This window comes from Lynx rufus, unplaced genomic scaffold (assembly GCF_022079265.1).
Source record: "Lynx rufus isolate CCGP_SWC_20201006 ecotype Redwood Valley unplaced genomic scaffold, mLynRuf1.p SCAF_3, whole genome shotgun sequence".
In the NCBI taxonomy this organism is placed as follows: domain Eukaryota; kingdom Metazoa; phylum Chordata; class Mammalia; order Carnivora; family Felidae; genus Lynx; species Lynx rufus.
The window spans coordinates 156,980,667-156,992,821 of NW_025814845.1; positions in this window are offsets into that span (position 1 = coordinate 156,980,667).

A 12,155-nucleotide genomic window follows, 5' to 3' on the forward strand; every position below is an offset into this window, starting at 1 on the left:
CATCTGGCAGAACTCTTCATTTCAAAGATGAGGAAACTAAAGCTCAAGGAAATCAGAAAGACTGCCCAGATTAGAAAAAACAAGACTTTCATTTTGCAGCTCTATGTCCTGATATACACAACACATTTACAGAGGTTGCCTTAAAATAAACATAAAAAAAAAAAAAAACAAACAACAAAAAACCACAACTCTGGATGGGACTTCAACATACTTGGAAATTATTTTGTATTGTATTTTCAAGTGATTTTGGTCCCATCAAATATACATTTATTAATTGTTTACCATGTGACAAGCAATCAGAATATTAAGAAAAATGAACTATATTTCTTACTTCCAACAAGCTCACAATATAAGTGTGTAAATTAAATGAACAATAGTAAACAAGTCAACTGAGAACTCTGAAAACACAAATAGAGAGGAATGGATTATGCCAGAGTTGGCCATGTGAAGACAGTAGATGCTATAAAACAAATGGGTTTGATCGGGGTCACAAGGACAAGAAGTATGTATTCATTGGATGAAGTAGGAGAGTCAAGGGACAACATGAGCAATGGCACAAAAATATAAAAGTGCTTGGAACCTTTAGAGAAAGTTAAAGCATGTGGTGCATTTTTGTGTGTGCAGCAGGAAAGTGGGATATCAGGAGATGACTTTACCAGCAATGGTCCTCAACTATGGCTGTGTATTAGAATCCCTACACAACTTTCAAAAAAAAATACTCATATCCAGACTCCACTTCCAGACCAAATTATACCTGGAAATCTCAGGGTGGTTGCAGGCATGGGCATTTTAAGAGTTCTCTCAGTGGTTTTTGTGTGCAAGGTTGAATACCAGTGTATTTGGATCATATTTATCTGATCCAAGATCAGATCCTGAATATTTAATGAGTATTTATTTCTGAGCAGGTAGCCTTACTTTAAGACTTACTTTAAGACAGAAAACTTTATCTGATGACTCAAGAATCTAGCTTTTGCCAAAGGCTATTGTGGTTGTTAAAACACTTCCTAATTCTCTGTAGTAAAGTGAACATCAGGGGGCACCTAGGTGGCTTAGTCAGTTAAGCGTCTGCCTCTTGATTTTGGCTCAGGTTATGATCTCACGGTTGGTCGCGCTACTGCAGAGCCTGCTTGGGTTTCTCTCTCTCTCCCCCTCTCTCTGCCCTTCCCCACTCACATGCATTCTCATTCTCAAAATAAGTAAAGGTTTAAAAAAAAAATAAGGGAAAAAAATAAAGTGAACATCAGAATCAGGATAAGAAATTACTTAAAATTTAAACACACACACATTATTTCCCCAAATCTAGCTCCTACTCAAATATCTAATGACAATAGTAATAAAGAAAGCCCAATGTAGGCCATTCTCAACTTCCCTGGATTTACCAAATCTTCATACACAATCCTAATTTAGAAGTTCTCCAGCTTGCTTTAATTTGATCATTTCAATTTTTATTCATTTAAAAATATTTATTGCATATCAATTTGTGCCAGGCACTGAGGCAAGTTCTGAAGACACAGCTGTGAATAAGCCAATCCATTTCTGCGCTCACAGAGCTCACAGAGGACTTCATTCTTTCAGTTCACTTCAGCACTTAATTTCATCCTCTAATTCTCAAGCAATGCAAATAACTCACAAAAATGTGGGGTTTGATTAAAATATGTAATTCTTTTACATCCCCCTTCCTATTTCCCCTCTTCCTTTCATCTTCTTGATTAATCTCTTAGAAAATGCCACTGTCACTAGGTGTCTATCCCTGTGCAAAAATCTCCAATAGATCCCCATGGCTTACTGTGGTGAGTTTGTGGTTGTTTTTTAATTTCCTCTTCCATCCCACCACTTTTTGAGGATTGTTGTTGTGTCAGCTCTTGTTATTGAGATGAGTAGGGCACATTTCCAAGAACTATTAGGATAGATAATAAAATACAGTTTCCTTACACAAACTGCAGCCATGCCTGACCACACAGCCATTCAGCTTTATCAACCCCTGATACAGGAACATTAGTGCACTCAATGTTGTGTACAGAGTTTCTACATCACTGCCTCAAGTCTCTTTCTTCACCCTGTTCTCCCACCTAACAGGTCCCAGTGTTTTTGGCCTCTGCCATTCTCCATCAATTAAATTTTTTTTATTGAAATATTGCTCACATTATTTTCATCTTTATTTACCTCAACTAATCCATTAGCTTCTTGAGGAATCACGTCTGTATTTCATAAAAATGTGTGCATTATTGGGGCACTCAGTCAGTTAAGCATCTGACTCTTGGTTTTGGCTCAGGTCATGATCTTGTGATTTAGGGATTCAAGCCCCACGTTAGACTCTGCACTGGCAGCGTAGAGCCTGCTTGGGATTCAATCGCTCTCCCTCTCTCTCTACCCCTCCCCACTCATGCTGTCTCTGTCTCTCTCAAAATAAATAAATAAAACTAAAAAAAATGTTTACATTATTCAGGGCACCTGTAAGTTGTGGGCAGCATAGGATGAATGCAAGAGCTTTGGGTTTGGAATCTAACAGACCTTGAGTCAAATCCAGTTTAGAATCTGACAGATTTACAACTCTATGTCTACTAACTTTCCACTAAGGGAACATACCGCAGTGAAGAAATTCATGAGTTGTTTACCAGTTAGAAAAAGAAATCAAGGGCTTTTAAATGGTAGAAAAAAGGTATTAATAGAGGCTATGCTACTTAATCATTGAAGACTAGCATTATGTTAGAACAGAATGAATCCATGTGTCTGGCTCAATTAGTTGAAATAAGTCCTGTTGTACATGGGTAAAAACAGTGTCTTCAGTTAGGTCCGATAGGGTCTAGAGTACTAAGATCATTCAGATTTCGTGTCTTCTATTTGCTTCAGCTGTTTAGAGTGATTTATGAAACATGATAGCGAATTTTGATATCTACTAGGAAAGTGCCACTTTAAGTGCAGAAGAAGAAGAAGCCAAGCTTACTGACACCTTGAACTTGGAAATCTAGCCTCCAGAACTGTGAGAAAATAAAGTTTTGTCATTTAAACCACTCAGTTTGTGGTGGCTTTGTTATGGCGGCCAAACTAATACAGAAGTTGGTACTGTGAAGTAGGGTACTGCTGCTGTAACAAATGGTGGAAGTGGCTTGGAACTGAGTAATTAGGGTAGAGGCTGGAAGGGTTAGAAGAGCATGTTAGAAAAAGCTTAGACTGCCTTGAAAAGACTGTTGGTAGAAATGTAAACATTAAAGGTACTTCTGGTAAGAAATAAGGAACATCTTACTGGAAACCAGAGGAAAGGTGATCCTTATTACAAAGTGGCAAAGAATTTGGCTTATTTGTGTCTTAATGTTTTGTGGAAAGCACAACTTGTAAGTGATGAATTTGTATATTTAGCTGAGGAGATTTCTAAGCAAAGTGTTGAAGGCATGACCTGGTTTCTCCTTGCGGTTTGTAGTAAGATACAAGAGAAAGGAGATAGTTTTTTAAATTTTTTAAAATGTTTATTTATTTTTGAGAGAGAGACAGAGTGTGAATGGGGGTCAGGCAGAGAGAGAGGGAGACACAGAATCCGAAGCAGGCTCCAGTCTCTGAGCTGTCCACACAGAACTCTACGCAGGGCTTGAACTCACAAATGTGAGATCATGACCTGACCCGAAGTTGGATGCTTAACCAAAGGAGCCACCCTAGAAGACAGATTTAGAGCCTAGAGCCCCTAGAAGATAAATCTCGAAGCTAAAAGGAACCAGAACTTGAGATTTAGAAAATTATCAGCCTAATCATTATGGTTTTAATTTGCATTTCCCTAGTGGACAATGATGTTGAATGTCTTTTCATGTGTTTATTTTTCATCAGTTTATCCTCTTAACTGAAATGAAATGTCTATTCATGTCCTTTGCCATGTTCTAATTGGATTTTGTTTGCTGTTTTCTTGTATTTTTTGTTTTATTGTTGCATTTTAAGAGTTATTATCTTAAATATTTGTTCTTTGTTACACATATGGCTTACAAATATTTTCATCTACTTGAAGGATCTTTCAAGAAGAAAATGAGTTTAATTTTGATGAAGTCCAATTTAATTTCTCCTTTTATGGATCATCGAGACTATGGATCTTCAAGTCACTTTGTGTCAAGTTTATTTTTCCCTAGCCTTAAATCCTAAAGATTTTTCTCGTGTACTTTCTTTTCTGAAAGTTTTATATTTTTCTGTTTTCATTTTAGTCCATGATCCATTTTGAGTTAATGTTTGCATGAAGTGTCAGACTTTGGTTGAATTTCATTCCTTTGCCTATGGATGTCCACTTACTGCAATATTATTTGTATTAAACGGCTATCTTTTCTCCATTAAATCACTTTTGCCCCTTTGTGAAAAATCAGTTAGTCATATTTGGGGCTATTTCTTGGTTCACTTTGTGTTCTATTGATCCATGTGTTGGTCCCTATGCCAATCACATACTGACTGGATTAGTGTGACTATCTAATAAGTCTTAAAATCAGGTAGACTGAATCCTTTGACTCTACTCTTCATTTGAAAGCTTATTTTAGCTACACTCAAATTATTTTGCATTTCCATACACAATTTAGAATAGTCTTACCTAAACCTACAAAAATTTTTTCTGAGATTTTGGTAATAGTTGTATTAAACCTGCATATCGATTTAAAGAAGCTTGACATCTTTACTATGCTGAGTCTTTCAACACATAACACAGTATGTCTCTTCCTTTATTTAGATATTCTTTAATTTCTTTCATTAGCATTATGTAGTTTTCAGGATACAAGTCTCATACATGGTTTGCTAGAATTATACTAAAGTATTCAGTTGTTTAGGTGACTATAAATGGTATTTCATTTTTAATTCCAGTATCCATGTGTTTGCTACCAGTATATAGAAACACTATTTTTTATGTTTATCTTATATCCTGCAATCTTCCTCAACTTAACCATGTGTAGATATCTTGTTATCTACACATAAAAGGCAGTTTATTTCTTCCTTTCTAATCTCTTGGTTTTTACTTCCTCTTCTTGCTTTATTACACTGGCTAGAACCTCCAATGCCATATTTAATAAGAGTGGATATCCTTGGCTTGTTCCTGATCTTAGGGGGATCCTGTATCCCTGGAATAAATCTCACTTGGTCACAGGTATAATTCCTATTATAAACTGCTGGTATCTATTTGTTAATATTCAGTTAAAGATTTTGCTGCTTGTATTTATGACATATGTCGCTCTGTAGTTTTTATTTTTTTTGTACTTGGGATCTGGTTTCTTCTGGTCAGATTCATCCTAGTTTCATAAAATAAAATGAGAAGTGTTTCTTTCTCTTCTATTTTCTGGAAATGGTTCTTTAATAGTTTGCCACAATTCTCCAGTGAAACCATCTGGCCTAGAGGATATTTGGGGTGGATGGGGTTGGGGGATTATTAAATAGTGAATTCAATGTGTTAATAGTTATAGGGGTATTAAAATTATCTATTTCGTATTTGTAAGTTGTGGTAGTTTATGTTTTCTGAGGAATTAGTCCTTTTCATCTAATTTGTTAAATTCATGCATGTAAAATTATTTCTAATAGTTCTTTATTATCATTTGAATGTCTGCAATTCTAATGACATCCTGTTTCATTCTTGACATTAGAAATTTGTTTTGCTAGAATTTTGTCACTTTTATGGATATTTTCAAAGAGCCAGTTCTTTGTTTCATTGGTTTTATCTATTGCTCCTCTGTTTCAGTTCCATTTATTTTTGCTCTTATCACTATTATTTCTTTCCTTCTACTTGTTTTGGTTTATTTTGATTTTCATTTTCTAGATTCTTCAAGTGAATTCATAGATTATTGATTTGAGACTTCTCTTCTTTTCTAAAGCATTCATTTAATGCTATCGCTCCCCTTCTCTGCACTGCTTTTGCTGTGTCACACATTTTTAATATACATTTTCACTTTCATGCAGTTCACCATATGTTTTGATTAATCTTCAGACTTGTATTCAGCCCATAGATTATTTAGAAGTGTGTTGTTTAGTTTCCAAATGTTTATAGATTTTTCTGTTATCTTTTTGTTATTGATTTCTACTTTAATTCAATTGTTAGAAAACACTCAATCTGAGGGTTTTTTTTTCCTTTAACTTTGATGAGGTTGGATTTATGTTCCAAATATGGTTTATTTTCTATGACAGTGGATTACATCCCCTTCATTCATGGTATTGAGTTCTATATGTATGATGATTTTCTGTCTAATTGTTCTATTAATTATTGAGAGAAGGAGGTTGATTTCTTCAAATATATTTGTGGTTTTTATCTATGCTTGAAGTTCTATCAGCTTTTTAAAAATATACCTTATTTTTTAGAGCAGTTTTAGATTCACAGCAAAATCGAGTAAAAGTACAGAGATTTCCCATCTATCCCCTGTACACACAACATGTACAGCTTCCCCCGTTAGCAACATCCCCCACCACAGCAGTGCATTTTTTATAGTCAATGAAACTGCATTGACATATTATAGCCCAAAGTCCATAGTTTACATATAATTACATATAATATCAAACATTTTTAGTTGTACTTAGAAGAAATAGAGAAAAGTATGTCTAATTTATCTTCCCAGAGTGGGAATCCCATGTAATATTTTTAGAACATAAAAATTCATGCAAAAATCCATGGAAACAAAATATAAAAAAAATTTTAATGTATTTATTTATTTTGAGACAGAGTAGGGAGGTGCAGAAAGAGTGGGAGACAGAGTGAACCTTAAGCAGGCTCCTCACTGTCAGTGCAGAGCCCCAATGTGGGGCTCAAACTCACAAACCATGAGGGCATGACCTAAGGCAAAATCAAGAGTTGCCACTTAACCAAAGAGTCACCTCAAAACTTTTAAATAAAGACAAGACTAGTATTACAGTATTCCCTCTTATCTCAGGCTCCAATATAGCCCAATACAGCACTGTTATTGATCCTATCTATATTTAAAAACTTAGAATTTACTTTCATATAACAAAGAAAACAACAACCAGTGGCTTAAATCAGAAAAAAATTAACTTCTTTCTTGAATAGAGGAAGTCTTGAATCAGCAGCTCTAGGCTGGAAAAGAGCTACATGGCACTATTAGAAATATGGACTCCTCCCTGTTTATTACACCATTTTCAGCTTATGGCTCCCTTTTCAAGGTCATCTTGCAGTTATGCATAACTGTGTTGAGGAAGAAGGAGGAAGAAAAGCAAGACAGACAGAAAGGCACAGAATTTTCCTGGTAAAGATTCATCCCTTTGCATTTCTAACTGGCAAAGAATGTTGAGAATATAGTCTTTTATTCTACATTGCAATGTGCTCAGCTAAAAGTCAAGGTTCTCTATCTAATGAAGAAGACACCAGATGTTAGGGGAAGGATTAGCAATCTCTACCATACATTCAAGATCTTATTAGATCCCAAAGTCTGAAGGAGGCTGACCCAACCCCTATTTATTTCCTAATTCCATAAATATTAGAATAGCAATAATAATAAATAGCAATAATTTTCTTAGGAGGAAAATTGCAAAGTCAAACGCACTAAGTATACATGCAAAAATTCTACAGTACTTGCATATTAAGAACTGTTGGAAAATACCAGCACTAGCCAACAGATCCTTCCTTCCCACCCTCTTCATAAGGCTGACTTGGAAGTTCTCACTTATCATCCTGATCAATATGAATGGTGATATTTTAGATCTAATTCACTGATACAAAGGGCATAGGCTTTATTTTCCCCCATGTCAGTCCCATCGCTCTGGATATCTAAGAGGGAAGTTCTCAACGGCAGTCAGGATACTATAGTTGATATCAATATAATCGCATTTCCTGAGCTTAAAGTCCCTCAGTTCTCACAGCTGACAGCTGTATAGAGGTGACTATAAAGTTTTCCAGGGCAGTTCATCAGTCCTGGAGCAGCATAGCTATTTTAAGAAGAGCCACATATTGTAAGAATTTTGAACAAGACCAATAGTTTTGTTCTGTTTTGTTTTTTGCGTCACCCAAAACAGTGCAATATCAGTATGGGAGCTCCAAGGGCTGAAAAGCAGCCACATTAAATTGTTAAATGAAAACTCATAAAGCCATAAATGTGCAATAGAGGATTTTTTTGTTTCAAAGCCAGAAATAAATAAATAAATAAAACCACATTAAAACTATAAAGCACACATGGAGTAAAACATATCATTTTAGTTTTCCTTACATATATATATATATATATATATATATATACACACACACACAAATATACATACATATATATATACATAGATAATACATATATATACATATATATGTATAATTTATAGATTTCATGTAACAAAGCTTCACTAAAGATAAATCAGAAAATATTTTAGTATACTTCAATTTGTGAGAGCAAGGGCAGAAAAAAAAAAGGAAATAAGAGTGGAAGAGACCCTGTCAATCGGAAAACACTATCCAGCTGTTAGGAATAGCATCCTGGTGTCTCCATAATGTAAGTGCTAAGCATGTGCTACTATCTCTCAGAGAGATGAAGATATTTCCCTGACATTGTACATTTGAAATGTGTGAGAGTGGGGGCTCAAACAGATCTAAACATTCTAACTGCAGAAAAACATGCTGCTGCCCATGTATGAGGACATAGAAGGCATGAAGAGAAGGAAAGCAAAAGCCACAACTTTTGCTGGTCAGTGCTAGAGACCAGCAGACAGTCAGATGTGAGGGCAGCTTAAGGGCCCCAAGTATTCATAAATCACTGATGTCAAGCTCTGCTATCCAGTAAGGATCTCAAACTTTCTTTCACCTCCTACCACTTTTTTTTTTTTTTGGAAATGTGACATTCCTGTGTACTTACTGTTCATAATTCTTCAATTCTGTTCTATGCTTAAGCTGCATTAAATACCCACAGTGGTGAATTAGGAGAAAATCGTCCACAGGATTAAACAAAAATGGCCATATCTATTTAACCTAAGGAGAAAATTAAATGAAGTTAAGGTCTCTTTCCTCTTCAAGGCTGATGGTTTCTCACCCTAATTTATGGGGAAGAAGGAAAAAGCCATTCTGCACCCAACTCCATCCATAAAATGACTTACACCATACAGACATTGGAGGGGCCAATAATTGGCCAATTTGCCTTTGGAGAGTTTCCAACTCTCCCTCTCAGACCTGCTCACTTCTATTTACTAAGTGCTCTCAGTGTGTCAGTCACTTGTTCCAGGACACTCCTGAAATGGTATTGCATGCCCCTCCACTCTAATTTTCTCTTTATCTCTGTTTTATAATTTCCAAAATAGTTTTGTAATTCTTTAGCAACTCGTTAGTATTGAATATTCTTATGAGAGATGTCATATTTAACAAGAGAACCTGGGAAAGAAAACTCTTAATCCAAAGTTAACACCTGCTGGTAAACAAAATATTGTGGAGAAAATAGGTAGAGATGTAGGGACTTCCAGCCACTCCCCAGGGACTTCTACCAGGATGAACCTGCTTCCAAGGGCAAAATCAGGAGACACCTCACTATCAACAGCTTGCTGACAGTCCTTACAACTTGAAGGAAACACATGGAACATGGTCATAGTCTTTATTCTGAAGTTCTACTGGATTATCTGGATAATCCAAAGACCAAGGGACTGAAGATGAAAAAGGAGGTAATTTTCTAATGGGAAGAAGTGTCACAGCTACAATCCTAGCCTCCTGGACTCCAGGAGATCTCTTTTGTGTTCCACATTGCCATTCAAAATGGCATAAGTAGTAAGAGAATTTATGTGGCATATCAGAAGCTTGAAGTAAAGTATAAAATGCAAAGTAAGGGCACCTGGGTGGCTTAGTCGGTTGAGTGTCCAAATGCAGATTTCAGCTCAGGTCATGATATCACAGTTCATGGGTTCGAGCACCTTGTTGGGCTCTGACAGTATACAGCCTGCTTGGGATTCTCTCTCTCTTCTCTCTCTCTCTCTCTCTCTCTGCCACTTGCCACCCTTTCTCAAAATAAATAAATAAACATTTTTCAAAAATAAATAAAATAGTAAAGCAATTCTAAATTTTTCATGGAACTAGAAAAGACCCTGAATAGCCAAAGTAATATTGAAAAAGAAAAGCAAAGCTGAAGGCATCACAATTCTGGACTTTAAGCTGTATTAAAAGGCTATAATCATCAAGACAGTATGGTACTGGAGCAAAATCAGACACATAGAAAATGGAACAGAATAGAGAACCCAGAATGGGACCCACAAATGTATGGCCAACTAATCTTCAACAAAGCAGGAGTATCCAATGGAGAAAAGACAATCACTTCAGCAAATGGTACTGGGAAAACTGGACAGTGACATGCTGAAGAATGAAATTGGAACATTTTATTACACCATACACAAAAATAAATTCAAAATGGATGAAATACCTAAATGTGTGACAGGAAACCATTAAAATTCTACAGAAGAAAATAGGCAGCAACCTCTTTGACCTTGGTCAGAGCAACTTCTTACTAGATATGTCTCAGGAGGCAAGAGAAACAAAAACAAAAATTAACAATTGGGACCTTATCAAGATAAATAGTTTCTGCACAGCAAAGGAAAACAATCAATAAAACTAAAAGGCAACAAACAGAATGGAAGAAGATATTTGCAAATGATATATCAGATAAAGAGTTAGTATCCAAATGTATAAAGAACTTATCAAACTCAACACCAAAAAAACAAATAATCCAGTGAAGAAATGGGCAAAACACATGAACAGACACTTTTCCAAAGAAGACATCCAGATAGCCAACAGACACATGAAAAAATGCTCAACATCACTCATCATCAGGAAACAGCAAATAAAATCCACAATGAGATACCACCTCACACTTGTAAGAATGGCTAAAATTAATTCAGGAAACAATAGATGCTGGCAAGGATGTGGAGAAAGGGGAACACTTTTGCACTGTTGGTGGGAACACAAACTGGTGCAGCCACTCTGGAAAACAGTATGGAGGTTCCTCAAAAAGTTAAAAATAGAAGTACCCTACGAGCCAGCAATTGCACTGCTAGGTATTTATCCAAAGGATACAAAAATGCTGATTTTAAGGGACACATGCACCCCAATGTTTATAGCAGCACTATCAACAATAGCAAAATATGGAAAGAGCCCAAATGTCTGTCAACTGATGAATGGATTAAGATGTGATATATGTAAACAATAGAATACTACTTGGTGATCAAAAAGAATGCAATGTTACCATTTTCAACAACGTGGATGGAGGTGGAGTGTATTATGCTAAGCAAAATAAGTCAGTCAGAGAAAGACAAATATGATTTCACTTATAGGTGGAATTTAAGAAACACAGCAGATGAACAGCAGGGAAGGGAAGGAAAAATGAGATAAAACAGAGGGAGACAAACCATAAGAGACTCTTAAATACAAAGAACAACCTGAGGGTTGCTAGAAGGGAGGTAGGTGGGTGGGCTATATGGGTGATGGGCATTAAGGAGGGCACTAAGTTTTATATGTAAGTGATGAACCACCAGGTTCTACTCCTGAAACTAATACTACGCTGTATGTAAAGTAACTTGAATTTTAAAAAATAAATTTAAAAATAAATTAAATAAATAAATAGCAAAGCAATATATTCAGTTACAACACTGTAAGTAATCCAATTTAAGAAAGAGTTATTTCCTTTGTTTGCATTTTCTCTCTAAGATGCCATCAGATATCTGTGGCATGGTCATAAGATTTGGAACCAAGGAGATTAATTCACTATTTTAAAGGGGGGAAAGGTATTTATCTTCAGAAATGTTAATAAAAATAGGTTGAAACGTTGAGTATCATTCTTTCAAATAAACTAACATTATAAATCTCTTTCAATGTGTCTTATCCTCTTTAAAATAATTCACCGGGAAAGAATGATATCTCCTCATGCTTTGAATGGGTTTAATTCTCCTCATTTGTCTCCTGACTCTCAGCTGCAAAACAAAAGATATTAAAGACCAAGGTAGGAAGTGACGTTCTTACATAAAATGGTATTTTTGGTTTATTCAAAATGTTGCCCAATCTAGAAGACATCATAATCCCAGAACAGTTATCAAATTAGGAAACAGTTCTGGGCTGTCCTGTCATTTGATATTTTCTCAACTTCTCTATTTTCCAGCCTTAGAATTCATTTGGGTTTTCATCAAATTTGAAGAATTATCAAGAAGGCAGGATTAAGAAACCTAGTGTAGGTAGATTGTTCCTCAGAATATGGGCA